The sequence below is a fragment of the Silene latifolia genome, chromosome Y (assembly GCF_048544455.1).
Source record: "Silene latifolia isolate original U9 population chromosome Y, ASM4854445v1, whole genome shotgun sequence".
Taxonomy (NCBI): Eukaryota; Viridiplantae; Streptophyta; class Magnoliopsida; order Caryophyllales; family Caryophyllaceae; genus Silene; species Silene latifolia.
Window position 1 is genome coordinate 356,095,178 of NC_133538.1, and position 21,606 is coordinate 356,116,783.

Below are 21,606 nucleotides of genomic sequence, written 5' to 3' on the forward strand. Positions count from 1 at the left end.
AGAGCATGCTCGGCGGTGTTGTCTACCAGAATGTCAACATGTGGCAAAGGGAAGTTGTCTTTTGGACTCGCCTTGTTCAGATCCCTGAAATCGATGCAAACCCGAATTCTTCCGTCTTTCTTTGGTACCGGCGCAATGTTGGCCACCTAATCCGAGTATTCGGACACTTTGATGAACCCAGCCTTGAACTGTTTGTCCACCTCTTCCTTGATTTTTAGGGCCCATTCAGGACGCATCCGGCGTAGTTTCTATTTCACAGGTTTAGCTCCGGGTCTAATGGGTATCCGGTGCTCTGCAATTTCTCTGTCAATCCCAGGCATATCTCTGTAAGACCAGGCGAACACGTCCTTGTATTCGTGGAGGAGGTCAATGAACTGTTGTCTTTCCGAGGGGTCCAGGGTTGTCCCTATCCTATGTTCTTGAGGTGTATTGTCGGTTCCTACGTTAATAGGTTCAGTTTCCTCAATTATGGGGGTTCTGGTTTCCCGTTAGTCAAGTTCTTTGGCTAAGTGAGGTGGGTAGTCACTCTAGTCTAATTCCTCATAGTCATTCAGAATCGCATTGCAGTTAAATTGAGACGAGTCATAAGCAAACTAAGCGTTCATTAAGTTGACACGAGCGAAAAGCTCGGAAAGGATAGACATATCGTGGTCAGTCCGAGGCACCACAACAGAGGAAGTGGCCCCTGGAACAGGCTCCAGGTTGTCACCTTTCATTGGAGTGGGGGTGACCCTAGTAGACTCAGCCTCTGAATCAGCCACGACTTTGTGATAAAACAGTGGAAAGGGGACCTTGACTGGGACATCCGGAGTGTTAGGAGCTATGACAGACTCTGAGTCCGACTCAGACTCAGACTCTTCCTCACTTACCTCCTTGAACATAAGGCCTTCTCCAGTTGTTATCTTGAGAATGCGGCCTTGGCGATCAGTCCACTTGATGGTTTTCCTCCAGTCCTGGGTGGCTTTCTCCGGGTCAGTATCGGAGATCAAGGCGGTTGGATCAAATTGGTTGTCTTTCAGGGCGATGTTGATGATGTCCTCATAGTCGAGGTGTTTGATGTTATCTTCCCCGAAGAGGAGTGTGACAGCTTGTCCGTCAAGGCATGGTGACGGCTTGGACTCAGTTGATGCAGCTTCGATGTTGTCGGGGATAAAGTAGCACTCCTGGAAGACTTCCACTCCTGGGTATCTAGCCCTGGCCACAGAGTCATAGATCGGCTCTGGAAAGCCGTGGTAGAGTTCAGACTCCCCCTCGGGGACAAAGTATCTGTTGAGAGTCAGGTGGTAGGGACGGAGGATGACTCCGTGCTTCATGCGTTTTCGGATTAAGAGGTTAATCTCCTGGATATCTTTGTTGGTAGGTTCGTATCCCAGCCCAAAGGGAATGTTGGGGACCTTAGCCTGTTTCAAGGGTGGCAATGGGTCCTTTAGTGGATTGAGCGGCAAACCCGGGAAATAACCCTGACGCATCATGATACGAATGATCGTGAGGTTGGTGAACGGGTCACACTCACAGGTCGCCGATTCATCAGTTATGGCGTTTACGGCTTGGAAACCCCACATTTCATTGTCGTCCTCCTCAATGGCTTGGGAAGCTACCCCTCTTCTCATAACTGCTTTGATTGGGGAAGCGGGGATCGTGATCGTTTTCCCGTTGAAGGGGACCCTGATCTTTTGGTGGAGCGTTGATGTGACCGCCTTGACGGCATGAATCCAGGGACGTCCCAGGATCATGTTAAAGGACGCGCCGATGTCGACCACTTGAAAACTGGTTTGCCTTTCCAGTGGCCCGGTTGCGACGGCCAAAGTGACTAGCTCAACGACCTTGGGACGAGTGCCGTCGTAGGCGCGTACTCCTTGATTCGTTGGGATTAGATTAGATTCCTTGATACCCAGCCTGTGGGCAGTTTTGAGAGGAATGACATTCACAGTGGAACCGTCATCCACGAGGACCATGGGTATATTTTTCTGGAGGCATTGTACGGTGATGTACAGAGCCAGGTTATGATTGGTTCCGAACAGAGGGTAATCCTCGTCGGAGAAGACGACCGGGTTACTCAGATCAGGAGCGTCCCTTGTCATGTGCGCCACTATTTCTTCTGGGGAAGAGGTGAAGGGCGCTGTTAATTTTCCCAAGGAATGCAGTAAGGCCTGTCGGTGCTCAAAAGACGTTGCGATCAGTTGCCAAATTGATATTTCGGCTTTTTCTTTCTAGAGCTGTTACAAGATTGAGTTCTCGGGAGCCTTTGGTTGAGTGTCCGCTTCCGGGACGATTTGGTCATTCGTTGTTGGAACGGCCGTTGAGTTGCTCGGATTCTGATAGGGACGTCCGGATCGGGTGAGATGTCCGATTTCCTTCGTCCGCTTTTCCTTCCCCGGGATGACATATACATCCTCAACATCATCCCGCCATATGCCGTTAATTTCAGGATCTCGAGGATACCTTGGAGGGGTATTCCTCGGTGGGTAGTTCTTGTGGGGAATGTTTTTGTGAGGGCGATTTTTATGGGGGTAGTTATTTTGAGGGTGATTTTCGTGAGGTCTATGCCAGAATGGTCGCGGGAGCAATCCATCCTGGGGTGGGTAGTTTTGAATGCTTGGGGAATTCTCCCTCGGACGCGGTGTTGGGGGATTAAATATGAGTCGACGGTAGGCGTCGTCGAGTCGGGCGATTCTCTCAGAGAGGCTAGCTATGGCCTCTTCAACTTGCTGAAACATAGTGAGCATGGTGGCAGCACTGAACACGAACACTCTGTCTGAAGAATCCTTTTCCAGAACATTCACCTCATCGTCAATTGGCAAGATGAGATGAGAGCAGTCTAGGGTCGGCTCATCATCAGAGATGGCGTGAATTCCCAGAGGATTCGTCTTGTTGTTCGGCTTAGTTGGTGGGGGTATGGGCAAATCTCCTTTTCAATCATGTCCTGAATGAGGTGCTTGAGTTTGAAGCAATTTTCGGTATCATGCCCTTTCCCTCGATGATACTGGCAATAGGCGTTGGGGTTCCAAAATCGGGATTTCTTGGCGTCGGCCGGGTCCGGGGTGGGCCCGATCGGTTGAAACTTCCCTTGGTCCATGAGCCTTTTCAAGGCACTTGCATAAGTAGACCCTATGTTGGTGAACACTCTCTGGGGGCGCTCAGTTTTCTTGGTAGATGGTTCGACGAGGTTGACCTCATCAATCTTGTTTGTTTGACCGTAAGGGCGAGATGCGGTTGAGATGGATCCTTGATAACCCCTGCGAGTGGTCTTTGCTAAGACACCCTTTCGGAGGTCGTCCTCACTACGTGTCCCCAGAATCTGCAGATCTTGAAAAGTTTTGATATTTTGATACCTTAGTAGGTTGGCATAAATTGGGCGGAGATTGTTGACAAATTTTTCCACCAGAGTTGATTCACTCGGCTTACTGACCAACTGAGTACTCACCCTCCTCCAACGGGTTAGGAACTCAGTGAATCCTTCCTTGTCGTTTTGGGTTAACACCTCGAGAGTACGGGTGTTGGCCTGGATTTCGACGCTGTCGGCATACTGTTTGGCAAACTCAACTGCGATCTCATCCCAAGTGGTAAGGTTTTTCGGGTCCAAGGAGTAGTACCATTGGCGAGGAATCGGCTCCAAGGAGGATGGGAAGATTCTGGTAAAAAGCTCCTGTTTGACCCCCTTGATGGCCATGTAGTCTTTGAAAGCACGGATATGGTTGAGTGGGTCCTCCACTCCCTTGAACTTAGGCACATCGGTCAAGGTGAAGTTGTCGGGTAACTGGTCCCCAATAGGTTCGAACCTTCGGTTATTTTTAAGGTGGATGTTGTTACCCCGGGCTAGGAGTTGTTCTTCCAAGAGTTTCAGCCTCTTCTCAGTTTCAGTCAGAGGTGGGGTATTATGTTCTCCAATTTCCTTGTTTTCCAGGGCGTCGATACAGATCTCGAAGCGATCCAGGGTGACCTTAAGAGCGGTAAGCAGGCTGGCTAGCTGATCAGTTGTGACATCTCTGTTGTTATCATTGTTGTTGTGGTTGAAAGACGAAGTTGAAGACGGGGCCATGGCTCCGAGGCAGAAAAACGGTTCACATTAGAACTCAATCCGACACGGTTCCAAGACTGAACGCAGACAACACAAAGGACGAGACAAATATCGACTCAAAAGACGGGGTGACCGTGTGTGGTCCCTCAGTGTTGACTCGATTTATGACATGACGGTGTTCGACCGAACCTTTGACACGAGTCCAATCATGAAGGCATGACGCCATTTGGACGGGTCTCGTGGTGAGACGACTCATAAGTAAAGACCCATAAGTACGTTTGATTTGACTCGATAGACAAGAGGCGGAATTGGAATAGTGGACTGAAGTTTTCGAAAATAGAAATTTCCAAAAAAATTCATTTGTCGCTTTAATGGGCGGCTTCTGAAGATAGAGATCTCCGCAAGTCGATCAGTTGAAAAGGGTTTGTATTAAGTTTATTTGCAAAAGACGGTTTGAGTTTGAGTCGGCTCGGAAGACAGTGCATTGTTACCCAAGACGGTTTTGAAATTCAAAATTGTATGTTTTGAAAATCGAATTTTGAAATGTTTGAAAAGGTCTCGGGGACGGTGCATGGTCCTCGGGATCCCGAAAGTGTCTCGAGAAAAGGGTGTATGCTTTTCTCGGGTTTTGAAAGGGAGCCATTGTCGGCGCGAAACGGGTTAAATTCCGTGTGTAGACGCGGCGATTATAACGGCGTAAAAAGGTGATTTGAAATGGTTATACAAAACCGGGTTTGAAAATCGTCATTACGACGGCCTAGAAAGGCGTGTTGAAATGGTTATACAAAATCGGGTTTGAAAATCGTCATTACGACGGCCTAGAAAGGCGTGTTGAAATGGTTATACAAAACCGGGTTTGAAAATTGTCATTACGACGGCCTAGAAAGGCGTGTTGAAATGGTTATACAAAACCGGGTTTGAAAATCGTCATTATGACGGCCTAGAAAGGCGTGTTGAAATGGTTATATAAAACCGGGTTTAAAAATCGTCATTATGAGGGCCTAGAAAGGCGTGCATTGGTCGGCGGAAGACCGAGGTTTGAAATGGCCATTATAACGGCTCAAAAAGGGTGTTTTTGAAAGTTTGAAAATGACACGGAAGGACTTATGATCAGATAGCACATAAGCACTCACAGTTCATTATATTATGCATCATGCTGACACTGGTTTTGGCTTAAAAGGGTGGGTTACACACCAAGCAATCAAACCCCGATTTGCGAGAGGGATACCAATCCAAACAAAATGTGTAAGGAGGGTGCCCTAGCCTCGTGCTCGAAAGTGATGAAAGCTCTTTGATGAAATAGAAATGTGTAACGTCAATGGTATGCTTGACTCAATCGGGATTCGAAACGCGGGGAAGAGAAAACTCACGCCGACGGGACGAGCCAATTGGTCGAAAAGGGTTAGGTTGTGGGCCCGGACAAGGAACCCGACCGTGACCGTAATATCAATTAATGCATTCCAACCAAGACCTCGTTCGAGTCTCACCATCTAGGGATCACAAAGACGTAAGTGTCCTAGTTTTCCCCAGTGGAGTCGCCAATCTGTGGACATGGCCCACCTACACGCCCAGCCAATCTGTGGACGTATAGCGGTCTTTTGAAAGCCACGCTCGGCGGCGTAAAAATGCCTTCGACCGGATCGTTTTAGATCGGTCGGTTTCGTCTCGGTAAGGGTCTCAAACGATTAGAGATGTTGAGTCGCCACCAAGCGTTTGTGGGATGCCTGGAACCCGTTCGAATTCCACTTTATACCTCGGTCAAATCGAAGCACAAAGCAGCGTTTGACATAGGTACTAAAGATAAGGAAATCGTCACTCTTTAGCATCCTATCTCTAGAATGACTCTCGTACGCCCTGGATAAGGTCGTCCACTATCCAAAGTTTCTGAGTAAGAGGTGAAGGTACGTATTGGGAAGCCCTTTAATCAGACACCCAATCCCGTCCGCGTTTAGCGGCCTCTACTGATCGATCTTGGTTGGTTGAATGCAAAAGTTGGTAAAACGGTTTAAATGCATGAATGCGCATCCAATAATTTAAACCTAACATGTGAGAGCTTTCTAAGTCGGTTGATTTAATCCAAGTATCAAGTATAAGATGTCGAGTTGGATTAATGGTTGATTTGCATGCAAGACGGAAATTAAGCATCCATTTACCGTATTAGGTTTAGGGTGCATAACATGGTCCATTTGTCTTGGTAAGGCATTTTGCAAATATGGTGTTGAATAATCGAATAGTCATCTGATCCGCCCTTTTTCCGGGTTAACCGGAGTCGGGATCGTCCTAGACTAATGCTGGAAGGGAACAGGCCCTGTACCAGACGGCTATAAGAGGCGCGAGCCAGCCGGCGGTGTAAGGGGCCTCCCTCTGGTTTTGAAAATGAGGAAGAAAAGGCCTGCTTGAGGCGCGGGTTAGCCAACGGTTGTATGCGTGTTCTGACTTTTTAGAAAACGTTTTAAAAGTGTTAAAAATGGGTACTTGAACCCGATTTGGTTTTGAAAGGATCGTTTAGACCGCATTTGTTGATTTGAAGAACTAGACTCGAATAATCATCATTATTTGATAATATTCGGTGTCAGGTTTGATTTGACAAACTTGACATGAATAGTTTTGAAAATGATTGTGGACTAGTTGTTTTAAGTCCATTTTGAATGTAATTAGTCGATACTCGTCATACTACCCGGGTTAAAATCCGGCATGGTATGTAGAACCAAGGATGATTCTGTGTTGGTGACTAATATGTTTGCTTGAAAATGTAAAGAAATGAAATAAAAGGCTTTAAAATACCTTTTAAATGTCATTAACCAAATATTATCACCGAAACACGGATTTAACCGTCATGGTATGAAGAACCAAGGGTGAAAAATGCTTTATGGTTAAAACATGTGAAATGAAACAAAAAGGTTTCGAAAATACTTGAAATGGTAAAAACCGATTACAAATATGAAAAATGGGTTGAGGGAAATGACGAGAACAAACACGGTTGATCTCTGGTCTGAGCACCCCATTTAGGCGCGAGCCATTTGGCGACCTAAGGGGCTTCTGCCTCAGACCAAAAATCGGTTTTGGCTCGTTTATCCCATGTTTTGGTTCATGTTATGCATGTTTTAGCATGTTAGAGTCATGAAACAAATGAAAACATAATAAAAGAGGATTTTTACACCCTCATACTTACATGTTTGGTTATGGCGAGTGACCGACGTAAGTGTAACAACTTGTTTGATCGGAAAAAACTTGGTTTAAAACCGTTTTGGTAAGTAAAGAGTGTTTTAAAAGTTTAGTGATGGTGTAGTTGTCGAAGTGGTAGGTCAAGTGGTTTAATGCACGATGACGGTACCAACAATGTGTAAGGCTTGTTTTTACGATCGGTAGGTCGTAAACACGCGTCGGATTGTGACTTTAGAAGTCGAGTCGAGAATTTTAAGGGAGAAAAGAGGGGGCGGACACTTGCGTAAGTCTCAAATGGGTGGCATTTGAGGGGTATTTATAGGAGAATGAGTGGTTGTGTGAGTTTTGAGCGACGTGGCCACCTGAGCTACTCAAAGAGGCGCGAGCCACGTCGCGGTACTTCGAATTGTGTTGTCACTATCACAACAAACGCAATCATGATTTGTTCTATCCTAGGTTTTGTAGTCACATGTTTGGTACTTGACCAACATGAATCCGGGAAAACTTAGCATAGAAGGCTTTAAGATATTTTGATTTTGTGGTTGACTCGGTTTGACTCGTTGTTGGAGTCGGGATTTGAATTTTTTAGTCGGTTTTTGGTCCGGTGTCAGATTTGACTCTAGTTAGTGTCATTGCGACCCCGTCGTCGTGCATTAAACAGTCCAGGTATTTTTGAAATGTTTAGAAATGTTTTGTTTTCGAAATCGTTTTAAGTTTTCCGACGTAAAGTTGTACACAAACTGTCCATCAAACGCTGCGATCCCAAAACATGTTGTAGTCCGATAATCATCGGGTGTTTGTTGGAGTCTCAGTAGATACTGGGTATCTACACTCCCCACCTTTCTCCACATTCTCATGAATATTTTCAACCACTTTCTCAAAGATATTGTCCTCCACAATGTCCGGGACATTTTCCTCATTCTTCACATCCTCCACATTTTCTGCTTCATCCTCTTGTTGAGATGACTTAAAACCTTCTGCCATACTGTCTACAGCTGCAACTAGTTTCTTCACTGTTGTGGAAGGTAGTTTGCATGAAGCTTGACTAGCAAGTGATTTATAGTCCACAAAAGCTTGAGCCATTGCCTTTGCAGAATGCACAAGTTTATGGATAAACTCACTAGTGCCTGCATTTTTATTCCCAGGTAGAGGTAAAATGACAGCTTCAACTTCAACTTCAGATACTTCTTGAACAGTATCTTGAATTGTTGACTTGGAAGACTGGCCAAGCTCAATCTTTGGAAGATACAACTGTGAATGATGTGGAATATGGTGGTTGATCACCATTGGAGGCTCAATAGAACCCCGTCCGAAAGATTTTTCATCACCATGTTTGACATTCAATTCCTCCTTTATACGCATGGATATTGCTTCTTTTGTCCAAGTCGACAGTGTTGGAAACTGTCGACTCACTAGCCGTGATTTAAATACATAGCGATCTAGGTAAATGAAAACCAAGACGATAATTGGTCCACCAAACCAATTTTTGTTCAGCTTCTTGGTCTCGAACTCCTCCTTTGGCCAAGACTGAACACTGTCAGCCAATTTCCTTTTGATAAAAGTGCACCAGTTAAATTCGGAGATGCAATCAGGGTTTGACAAACTTTTAAGAAGTCTTAGGCTTGTCCTATTGCCTAAGACACCACCTAGAAGAGCAGAGAATATATAGATGATGAAGTTTCACTTGAAATCATCACCACCATCTCTTTGTGATTGCAGGTTAATCAGGATGTCTTTCACCTCAATTGCATCTTTTGCATATTGACTTTTGAATTTTTCCAAAAGAGACAGATATTCAGGGCACTTATCTCCCATTTTTGCTTCAACAATAACTTGTGGACACATTGGTATTCCCGTGCAAAGATGTATATCTTCCTCTAAAACAGGAAGTTTCCCATCAAACAACGATCCTTTTAAGGGGTCATAATTTGAAACTAGCCAATAAGCTAAGTTTCCGGGAACAAGATCGGTTTTAAGGTATAAGAGGCTGCCAAAGCCCATTTGTTTGATGGCTTCTATCTAGTTTTCAGAAGGTGGACTCGTCTCATGGTTGATAAAATTGTAAAAACCAGAAAGAAGACATCCGAGTCCTCAACGCAGGCAGTCTGTCTTTGTAAATTCTTTTCTTTTTTGTAGCTGGCTCAGAGAGTGGTTCAGTAGTTTCATTAGGTGCTTCAGTAGCATCAGTAGGTGGTTCAACATGGTGCACAACACGTCGCTTCATAATGGCTTGGCTTGCTTCCTACTGCTCAGTAAAGCCTATTATTCACAAAGCAAGGGAAATAAGTTCACAAAATAAAGAAAAATAAACTTCATTAATAAGACACTTCAAGAGATTAATGCTATAATTAGGAAATGCAAACTAATGAAAAGTATACAACAATTCAATTACAAGTTTCACAATTTTATGGTCAAGAGTCACAAAATAAATTACAGGGTTCACAAAATAAGTTCCAGGATTCACAGAATAAGTTCCAGGATTCACAAAATAAGTTCACAAAATAAGTTCCAGGATTCACAAAATAAGTCCCAGGATTCACAAATAAGTAAAATAAACATCATTAGTGAGGAGCAACTATTCATGACCAAGTAATAACAAAACAAAGGTAAAGGATTTAAAGTAGAGGGTCGGGTGTCCTAAAACGTGACGGGAAAGGGTTTAGGGTTTGATTAGGCGGACCGCTACCGCGGATCCGCCTAATCCAACCCTAAACCCTTTCCCTTGCTACTCATCCGAGTGGAAGGAAGACAAAAAGACACCCTAGAGGGTACGGGTTAACCCTTTTTTAGGGGACGGGATTTAAACTAGGGGGCTGGGTATCCTAAAACGGGACGGGAAAGGGTTTAGGGTTGGATTAGGCGGACCGCTACCACGGATCCGCCTAATCCAACCCTAAACCCTTTCCTTTGCTACTCATTCCAGTGGCAGGAAGACAAAAAGACACCCTAGAGGGGATGGGTGAACCCTTTTTTGGGGGACGGGATTTAAACCATGGGGCCAGGTATCCTAAAACGGGACGGGAAAGGGTTTAGGGTTGGATTAGGCGGACCGCTACCACGGATCCGCCTAATCCAACCCTAAACCCTTTCCCTTATTTTGACGAAACCGTTTCCAAGGGCGCGTAAAAAATTTCATAGAAAAGAGATTGATGCTAATATTGAAAACAAAGTTGAAGGTTACATGATAACTGTTGTTATCTAAAATGGTAAATAAAGAACTACATTATTATACAAAAGGTTCCCACAAGAGTTACATAATCAATAATTAATTATACAAAAGGTTGACTTGAAGTACATAATTATACATAATAACTACTAAAAGGCTAAGAAATGGGCAACTGTAAAAAATTAACGGTATGAAGCCCTAAGTACACAAAGAGTACATTGGCTAAAAGTGTGGCAAACTTGGCCTAAATGTTGAGCTCAAAAGGGAAATAAAGAAAAGAGAAATTTTCATGAGTTAGTAGCAAGTCTGTAGCAGTGGCAATTGCTCTGTTTCGTGCCTCAGATGGCGTAGCCAAAGCACGCAACAACTCTTTAACTTGACCCATTGCAATATCATCAAGATAGTTAAGATTGGGGCTCCGATTTTGATTTTTTGCATGGTGATTATGGAGGATTAATTTGGCTGACTGATCCGCCATCATAAAACATTTTCATCTTTTATAAACTATTCTAGGACCCCTACGAATAGTCCTTACACCAATGGAATCATTTATGACTAGAGAACACAAGAATGCCATGTCAACATGAATAGCAGTTGGGTGGACAAGAAAGAGTTGAGACCAATTTCTACAAACGATGGCCATGTTTGCCTTATCTTCGTAAAAATCAAGGCGTGTGAAGATTTTATTCATCAGATCTTGATTATTGAAAACAACATGTTGTGCTTGATAGTGTGTCCCATTGACTTTGACTTCCTTTAAGGGAGCAAATGAAAAGCCCATAGGCGTTTGCTTTTCAGTTGCATAATTTTCAACAAATTGTGTTTTATCTTCTGTTATAATATTCATAACCCACCCCTTGCACCAATTTTCCATAGATGTTTGTTTATGTAGACATAATTGACGCTTAAATGGAATGGGCCTACATTTTATCAAGTTAGTAAAAGACGATTAGTTAGAGACAATAAAACTAAAAATACCTAAGAGTAAATTATAATTTTAGACCTCTGATGCGTGTCCAATATATGATGTTTTGCACCTCATTTCACACGCATTTCAGAGCTCATTTGTGTAGTTTATGCTACTATTTGCCCCATTTTGTCTACTTTCGTATTTTTATGTAATATTGCAGATTTATGCGGAAATGAGTAGATATTGAGTCAAATCCGTCCCCAAGAACATTGCATTGCATTTGACATGAAGTATTTACTCAAGGAACGAGCTTGGTGCGCATTTCGAGGCCAGAAAGACAAATCCTCGAGAAGTTAGAAGTCAAGTATCAGCTACTTCAGTCGATTGACCGCTGCCCTTAGTCGATCGACCAATCCACGAGTTCCAGTAGCTACTGTTCAGCGAAGAGCAGTCGATCGACTGCCTTGCATGGTCGATCGACCAAGCCGCTAATTCTGACGTGAATAAGAAGATCGAGAATTAAGAAGCCCATTGTACATTAGGTTTTGGAATAAGAACTACGTTGTATTCCTATATAACGTAGCTTTACCATTCAGAATAATCATCTAGTTTCTATCAAGTTTTAATTCAGTTTTATTATCGAGTTCTACATATACATTAGTTTAGGTTACTTCTGTTAATAAAGTTTCATTTCGCATTCGGTTTTGATCTTTCTTCCGCAATTTCTCTACACGGTATTTTTCTGTTTTATTATTCAGTTTGTTGCTTTGATTCGTAGTATAGGATTGCTAGGTTAGATCTCCCGATACCAATTTGTCGCTTTATGTTAATCGCTTGTTTAGATAATTTAAGCATGATTTCGAATGCTTTAATTGTTAAGTTTATTGCTGTTTTTATCATGAGTATGAGTAGCTAAATCCCCTGTGCTAGGATGTAGGGAATCTGTAGTGTAGACGGCATTGGAATAGGACGACCTAGAGCGCGCCATGGTCGATCGACTGGGCTTCCTGGTCGATCGACTGGCCTCGTGAGATTACCTTCGTTTTAATTAATTTAATTTCTATGTTTGACGAATCGAGTGCACGCGACTAGTTGAATGTTTAGGATTTGACCGACCCAATAAAGATCGAAAGATAGGGAAGGGAGATAGCCTACCTAATTAAGACGAACAGATTAAGGAGATCGAAAGATAAGTTAGTTTAGCCTTTTTAGTCACTTTTCAAGACGAAAGTTAGTATTAGTGATATTAGGGACCTGTAGTGAGATCGAAAGATGCTACCTGTGAGAGTGGTCCGAGAGGGCCTCTTATTTTCCCGTCTCACGTGCTTGTTTTAGACCTACCTAGTATACTGCCGCCGAAACTATAGTGAACCGACCATCTTAGCACCCTTTTAATATTTGATTTCATCTGTTTATTTTGTTTATTGCCTTTTATTGCCTTTAGCTATAGACCAAATCAAATCAAACCCCCACATTTGTTCCCTTGGACTTAAAATTAGACAATAATTGCATCGCCTCCCTGTGGTTCGACCCTATTACCACTAGCTTCTGTTAGTTTTAATAGGTATTATAAATTTTATCTTTGGTGCACACAACGACGGGCATCAAATTTTGTAGATTCTTGGGAGGCATTGTTTAAAATTTTTAGTTGTTTTTATTTTTTTAGTCTTTCTTTTAGTTTAAGGGACATCTGTTCCTTAAACTCTTCTCATATTCTTCTTGTAGTTTCTTCTTATGCGCAGGTCACAGGGTGGTGAATTACTACCGTTCAATCCCGAGATTGAGAAGACTTTGCGTGAGTTGAGACGATCATCTAGAGTATTGCCGACAGAGGAAGAGCTGAGTACTCTGTCTAGTTACTAGGAGAACGAGCTATTTGAGGAGGATTCACATTCATCTCCTGTTTCCACTTCTTCAGCTGAGACCGTCACATCTCCAGATTTTCCAGTCATGGCTGAAGAAGCAAGTATAGCCAGTCACTCTGAGCCGACAGCTGCGAATCTTTACAAAGGATTCACATTACCCGGGGAGGACAGAAAATTCGAGCCGAAGCCTTCTTACATTAACTTGGTTGAGAGAAACCAATTCGGGGGAGCTGCAAATGAAGATGCAGCCAAGCATATGGAGACATTCATTGATTATTGCTGTTCCATACCCCCACCAACCGATGTAACCCAAAACCAGGTGAAGGAGACTATGTTTATATTCTCTCTTCGTGATGCTGCAAGGGAGTGGTACAGAGACTTGGATCGTGCTGCTAATGGGATCACTAACTGGAATTCTTTGGCCTAGTATTCTACAAGAAGTATTTCTCTGCCTCGAAGACGAATGCCATTAGAGCTCAGATCACGAGCTTTAAACAGGGTCCGGATGAGAACTTTCATGAGGCGTGGGTCCATTTCAAGAAGTTGGTGCGAACCATTCCGCACCATGGGTTTGAGAAATGGAGCCTATGCAATCAGTTTTATAATGGGCTTTCTGATGATCAAAGGGCTATCCTGGATGCGGCAGCTAGTGGCAGATTCCAGGAGAATGTTGGAGAGACTAAGGAGTGGAAAATTATTGATGCTTTGGCCACCCATAAAGCTGAGTATGGGAATTCCAGGGGAAATCAAAGGAGGAGTGCTGAATCCCCTTCTGTAGCTGCACTAGAGGCTCTCACGGCGAGGTTTGATAAGTACGAGTTGGGAGGAGCTTCAAAAGGAGGGATCTATCTTGTGAATGCTGTTTCAGACGGTCCCTTCGTCTGCAAAAGATGTGGAGCTGAGGGACATGTTTCAGACGATTTTCCTAATCCCTTTGAGTCTTGTGCTACCTTTCAACATTATAGGCAAACAAACACTTATTATGAGCCGAATGTCCATCCGAACTTGAGGTGGAGTAGCCAATATGTCTTGAATCCGACTCAACCTCCACAGCAGCAGCAGCAGCAGAATTATGTGCCCCCTCATAAGCAAAGAATGACCATATCAAAAGCCTCAAGTATGTTCCTCGATGGCAATGACAAGCAATCAAAGTTCTGATTTCAATGAGTTGAAAAATTTGTTGCTGAAAGAGTCTCAAGCTAGAGAGGCCGGGATGAAGATGTTAGAGAGCCAAATTGCCCAATTGGCTAGCAAGAATACAACTCGAGCTCCGGGACATTTACCGACTCAGACTGATCAAAAGGAGACCTTAAATGCAATTACTTTGAGGAGTGGGTCTACCCATGATGGACCCGCTATGGTCGAGGACATTGCTGAAAAAGATGAGGCGGAACCGAGTCAGAAGAAAGCTGGAACGAACAGTAGAAAGAAAAAGACGTCTACCAGGTATATAAGTCGATCGACTAATATACCCAGTCGATCGACCTGTCCGTGAGATACGATTTATACAGTCTGTAGAAGTCGGGATCGATCGATCGACCAACCTGGTCGATCGACCGAGTCTTCTTGAGAGTAAGTCTTTTCGTCCTCCAATGCCAAATATCTTGAGGGATCACTTGTTTCGGGGTACAACTACTCCGAAAATATTGAGGCAAGACCCAAATGCTGACGGGTCAGTCCCGGTTCCGAAATATGACCCGATGACGATTAATGGATCATTTTTGAGACGATCTGAAGAAGGGTCAAGCTTCAACAAGGAGAAGGTAGTGGATTTTCAGCCTAAATCCACCGATGCCGGCATGAGAGACCTAGAGGAGAGGGCTAAGTTACTTTTTTCAGCCCCCTATCCAGAGAGATTGGTGCTGACAAAGGAACATGTATCGTTTAATAAATTTGAAAATGTTATTCGTAGCTTAAACGTACAAGTTCCTTTTCTTGAGTTAGTCAATCAAGTGCCTGCTTACATGAAATTTATGAAGCAACTTTTGTCTAAGAAGAAGTCACTTGAAACTGTGCATACTGTGGCACTAACTGAGGAGTCATGTTCTTATCTGACCCATACTGCACCTCATAAGCTAGAAGACCCAGGTAGTTTTTCAGTCCCATGTAATATTGGCACCTTTTCTATTGAGAAGGCCTTGTGCGACCTATGAGCCAGTATTAGTGTGATGCCTTTGAGTCTTGCTAGGAAGCTGAAGTTGAATAGGTTTGCAGTCACCAATATGACAGAACAGATGGCTGACCGATATGCGGTCCAGCCTATATGAGTCTTAGAGGACATCCTTGTGCAAATAGGGAAGTTTTTCTTCCCTGTTGACTTCGTTGTACTAGATATGCCCGAAGATGCCCACATACCTATCATACTAGGTAGACCATTTCTGCACACTGCTGGTGCAGTTATTGATGTTGGCTCTGGGACTTTGACCTTCAAAGTAGGGAAACATTCCATCGTCTTTGCTCAGACCGCTAAGAAGAAAGACCCCATGTGGCCAATCACTTGTAATACGGTTTATGAGAAGAAATCTTATTTTATACTTCCTGATATACCTATCTCTGTTCCTATTCCTGTTGTGACACCTCCGCCCCAGATTGGGAGCAAATTGGAGGAAGATTCTTCTGTTTTGAATATTGCAGGAGCTGGTTTAGGGAAGGAAGAGCTACATGTTGCTCCAGCTGTGAAGGAGCCAATCGTTCAAAGAGGTGGTCTAGGATGCCTTAGCTATGGCACTGATGAGGAGCCTGAGGATGAGCCAGTCAAAGTGACGAAGTCCGATTTGGATTCTGACGAGCTTGAGGAGGTCATTGAGTGGGAAGATGTACGACATGTTGATCTGTTGAGTTTAGCGGATGTTGGAGTTGAGAAGAGTGCAGCTGAGGAGATGAGCACTGTAGAGGCTACTTCTTGTAGCCAGAAGCCGACTAAGTGGGCCATTCCGTGGCCGTTCTTGATCAACTATTAGTTGATCAAAGACTTTACAAACATTTTATTGCTTTCGTTAAACTCTTTTTATTGCTTTTGTTTGCGCGAGACTTCGCATTTTAATAAGTTTGCTTAGGATTTTATACACTTTATACCGTTACTTTGGGTTTTGCGCAATTTTGGGCGCATTTTTATGTGTGTTTGCAGGTCTATAGACCATATTAGCTCAAGTTATCGAGCTAATTCGAAGAAATCAGAACTTACAGCAGGATTTTTAGTCGATCGACTGGCCTATTTGGTCGATCGACCGATCGCTACGATTCTGAAGCTCTGTTCGTGTCACCTTGGTCGATCGACTGGGTGATGTGGTCGATCGACCACCCAATGCTGCTGTACCTGTTTTCGATCACTCCCCTGCTGTGTTTGGCCGATTTGCGGAGTTGAGGCAGTCTTTTCTCCACTTTATTCTCCGCTTAGTTTCTGTTTTCTTCCGTTTCTCTATTTTACACATAATTACCGCTTCATTAATTGTTTTCTCGGATTTACACATGGTATTGTTTGTCTTTTCAGGTACTTATTGGTAGCACTGCTGGCTACTGAAACCTCCTAGCTCACGCTGGTTTGGGGAGGTTTCCTTTTGCTGCGCTTAAAGTCTTGTGAGTTTCCGAGTTCTTACTTCATGTCTTATGTAGTTAATTTTCGCAAATTCCCGTTTTCCTTTGATTTTATATACATGATTTTGCACAATGGGGACATTGTGTGATTTGGTTTGGGGAAGGGTTTTGCGTTGCATTCATATGTTTTATTGCATTTCTGTTTCACGTTTATTGCACTTCAGTTTGCATTTGTTAATTTATTTCCTATATATACAAAAATTCAAAAAAATTGAAAAATTTCAAAATTTCAAAAAAAAATGCACGTTTATTTTAGAATATAGGCCGAGTCGGAACGGTAGTATTTCAATGATGACATTGCATTTTCATCTGTTTATGCCTGAGCCGTGCTAAATTGACATGTTATTAGTAGAATCATATATGCATAATCTATGAGTTTTCGTTAAATTTCTTGCTGAACTTGAGACTTGACTTAGATTTTTGACAAACTACACCATATTCTGAGTTTTAGAGCCTATAGCTGGTGACATTCATGACCAGTTTATCTAGGATGTGAGTAGTACTCCTTATAAGACATGTTATATTAATATGCATAAATATGAACTTAATCTTCTTAATACCTGTATGCATTCGGTTTGTGGTTTGTTGACACATGTGGAAGAGGTTTCATTTATTCTTTTTGCCCATAAAATCCACACTGCCAAAAATAGCCTTTTTGACCCATTAACTACATCCTACACTTAGCCTGCCCTTGTCAAGCTAGTAGTTTATGTTCTTGGGATTGTTACTTTGTTTTTGGTGGCATATGCTCTTTTGAGATGTTAATGGGAAGATGAAAAAGGAAGGAAAGAAAAAAAAATGATTCGGAAAAGAAAGAAAAAAAAAAGAGATGCGTGCTGTACTATAGAGGGCGGTCGATCGACTGGTCTCATTGGTCGATCGACCGAGGCCCGAGAAGAAAAAAAGAAATAAATTCGCATAATTCAAAGTCTTTATTTAATGGCGATATTTGCTCCCATGTTGCATTTGTATCTTATGGGGAGTTGATTGATTATTATGGAGATTGTGAGATTTGTGCTTGATAATTAGCACCAGTTTTATTGTTTATTTTGAGCAAGAAGTTGGATGTTGTTCTATGGTTTTGTTTAGGTACCAGCTTGATCATCTATACCTCCACATTCCCATAATTGTTTTGCCTCTTCTTACCCATTACCTCACACATCCATATTTACCTCGGCATGTGTCATGGTCATTTGTTTGGTTGGAATGCATATGTACGGTTGTAGAGATCATTTTCATATTAGACTGCAGGCATGTTCTTATAGGTCGTAGTTAGGTGAGAGTCACTACAAAATGAATTCTTTCTATCTTTTACATATATTCACCTGTATTTATTGATAGATTTGAGTGACCCGTGAGAGTCCGAATTGATAAGCCTCTATAGTTGACGGTTCAGCAGTTTTTAACGACTACATAACTCGTTTGCATGATTCATATTGCTAATTGATTGTTAGTTATAGCATTAAATTGGTTTAGGCTTTTCAGTTTGCATTTCGCTCTGAGATTGAACTCGTTCCATTAGGTCCTAAGATCGAGTCTAGTTCTTGCTTGGGGACAAGCAAGGGTTTGATTTGGGAAAGTTTGATGCGTGTCCAATATATGATGTTTTGCACCTCATTTCACACGCATTTCAGAGCTCATTTGTGTAGTTTATGCTACTATTTGCCCCATTTCATCTACTTTCGTATTTTTATGTAATATTGCAGATTTATGAGGAAATGAGTAGATATTGAGCCAAATCCGTCCCCAAGAACATTGCATTGCATTTGACATGAAGTATTTACTCAAGGAACGAGCTTGGTGCGCATTTCGAGGCCCGAAAGACAAATCTACGAGAAGTTAGAAGTCAAGTATCAGCTACTTCAGTCGATCGACCGCTGCCCTTAGTCGATCGACCAACCCACGAGTTCCAGTAGCTACTTTTCAGCGAAGAGCAGTCGATCGACTGCCTTGCATGGTCGATTGACCAAGCCGCTAATTGTGACGTGAATAAGAAGATCGAGAATTAAGAAGCCCATTGTACATTAGGTTTTGGAATAAGAACTACGTTGTATTCCTATATAACGTAGCTTTAGCATTCAGAATAATCATCTAGTTTCTATCAAGTTTTAATTCAGTTTTATTATCGAGTTCTACATATACATTAGTTTAGGTTACTTCCGTTAATAAAGTTTCGTTTTAATTAATTTAATTTCTATGTTTTACGAATCGAGTGCACGCGACTAGTTGAATGTTTGGGATTTGACCGACCCAATAAAGATCGAAAGATAGGGAAAGGAGATAGCCTACCTAATTAAGACGACTAGATTAACGAGATCGAAAGATAAGTTAGTTTAGCCTTTTTAGTCACTTTTCAGGACGAAAGTTAGTATTAGTGATATTAAGGACCTGTAGTGAGATCGAAAGATGCTACCTGTGAGAGTGGACCGAGAGGACCTCTTATTTTCCCGTCTCACGTGTTTGTTTTAGTCCTACCTAGTATTCTGCCGCCGAAACTATAGTGAACCGACCATCTTAGCACCCTTTTAATATTTGATTTCATCTGTTTATTTAGTTTATTGTCTTTTATTTCCTTTAGCTATAGACCAAATCAAATCAAACCCCCACATGTGTTACCTTGGACTTAAAATTAGACAACTAATAATTGCATCGCCTCCCTGTGGTTCGACCCTGTTACCACTAGCTTCTGTTAGTTTTAATAGGTATTATAAATTTTATTTTTGGTGCACACAACGACGGGCATCAACCTCAATGGGTGATTTAGTGAAAGTTGGAGTGAAATGGTCAAGAACAATATAAGAAGAGAAGACAATATAAGAAGAGAAGACTATTAGGGCGACACAAAACCAAATACGCAAGCAACCGAAAGCAAAGAACAACTAAAAACTAGCAAGCGCATTCGAAGTATATACATCAGCTTTAAAATGCTAGGCAGAAGAATGCAAGTGCATTCGAAGTATAAACAGAAGCAATGGAACAACGCAGATGAGGTTTAGCTGTTGTAGCTACTAAACACAAGCAACACATTTTTAAAGACAGAGTAATGAAACTAGTACATTGTTGATGTCTCAGAACCAATTAACTACCCTAAGGAGTATACAATTCCCACGTTATTTTATAGTTAAATTATTTATATACAACATGCTCAAACATTTTGTCCAGGACTAGAAGGTTACGTATGAAAGGTTTTTATTTTTTTTTGTGTGAAGCAGAGACCTTAGTTTGTGCAACTAGAAGGTTATTTTGTGAAACTTGGACCTCAATAAGTGATTTAGTAAAACTTGGAGTGAAATGGTCACGGACAATATAAGAAGAGAAGACAAACAAGGCTATAAGAAGAGAAGACAATATAAGAAGAGAAGACAAACACGGACACACAAAACCAAATACGCAAGCAGCTGAAAGCAAAGAACAACTAAAAGCTAGCAAGTGCATTCGAACTATATACAGCAGCAGTAAAATGCTAGGCGGAAGAATGCAAGCACATTCGAAGTATAAACAGAAGCAATGGAGATTTTAGGGTGATGAGGTGTAGCTGCTGTAGCTACTGAAATTGATTCAAACCTCCGAAAACGAAACACACAACAAAAGAATGACAAGCTAATGACAAAATACCATACTCAAGCATCCTAAAACTCACAAAATAGATGCAAAACTTCTAAAATTAACTATGAAGCAACAATAGCAGAAGGCAAACTAAGAGGTGTATCCTCAGAAACAAAGGTATTATGAGCAACATTTGGTACACATGAGGTTCCTCACAAACCTAGGTACATGAAATCGGTCATAAGACTGATAACTAATAAAGAACAATAACAATGAAACTTCAATTAAAAGCATAATCGAGCAGAAAAGAAACACATAGAAATCGATGGAAGTCGGGTGAAGGTAAATAGGAAAACAAGAGCAAAACTCAGGAATGAAAGTAATTAAATAAGTTTTGTAACTTAAAATTGAACTAAATAAGCAAGAATATGAAAATCTAGTAAAGAAAGGGAAAGGAACATACGAAGAAACTTAGAAATCGACTTCAGTTGATTTTAGACATTCCTTTTGTGTTCAATGATACGCACAAAATGATCAAAACCTATATAATAACAGCGATAATTTAACAAAGTCAATAAGTTGATTGAAATTAGAGTGAAAAATACGAAATTAAAGCAGGATGAATCGAAAGTAAAATTAGTAAATCGAAAATACCTAATTTGGGGATGATAATGGCAGTACAAAAGCTCGGTGATAATGGCGGTCGAAAGATCAATGATATTGGCGGTGGAAAAGCTCGGTGATAATGGCGGTCGGAAACTCAGTGACAATGGCGAAGACGGAGCTGAAGATGGAGCTCAACTGAAGACGAGTTGAAGAGAGAGAAAGAGGGTGGAGCAAATGAATTGAGTAATTGAGAGGAAATGCGTGTATAAGTTAGAATTATATTGGGACACGTGGCATCATCTGGTGAGTCTATAGTTATTAGATCCGACGGTTTAGAATGAGTCCAGCCGCCTCACCCTAAGAAGGGTGCCTCACATGATTCAATTTCTCTCTCTCTCTCTCTCTCTCTCTCTCTCTCTCTCTCTCTCTCTCTCTCTCTCTCTCTATATATATATATATATATATATATATATATATATATATATATATATATATATACATATATATATATATATATACATATATATATATACATATATATATATATATATATATACATATATATACATATATATATATATATACATATATATATGGTATCAGTAACTAGGTTAAACGATCTAGCATACACATTACACATCCGTGTTAAGTATTGCTTTGGCGCCGTCTTGATCATCTCCGGTCTAGCCTTATGCAAAAATGCCCGACGACGACAAGATCTCCCCACCTAAATCGT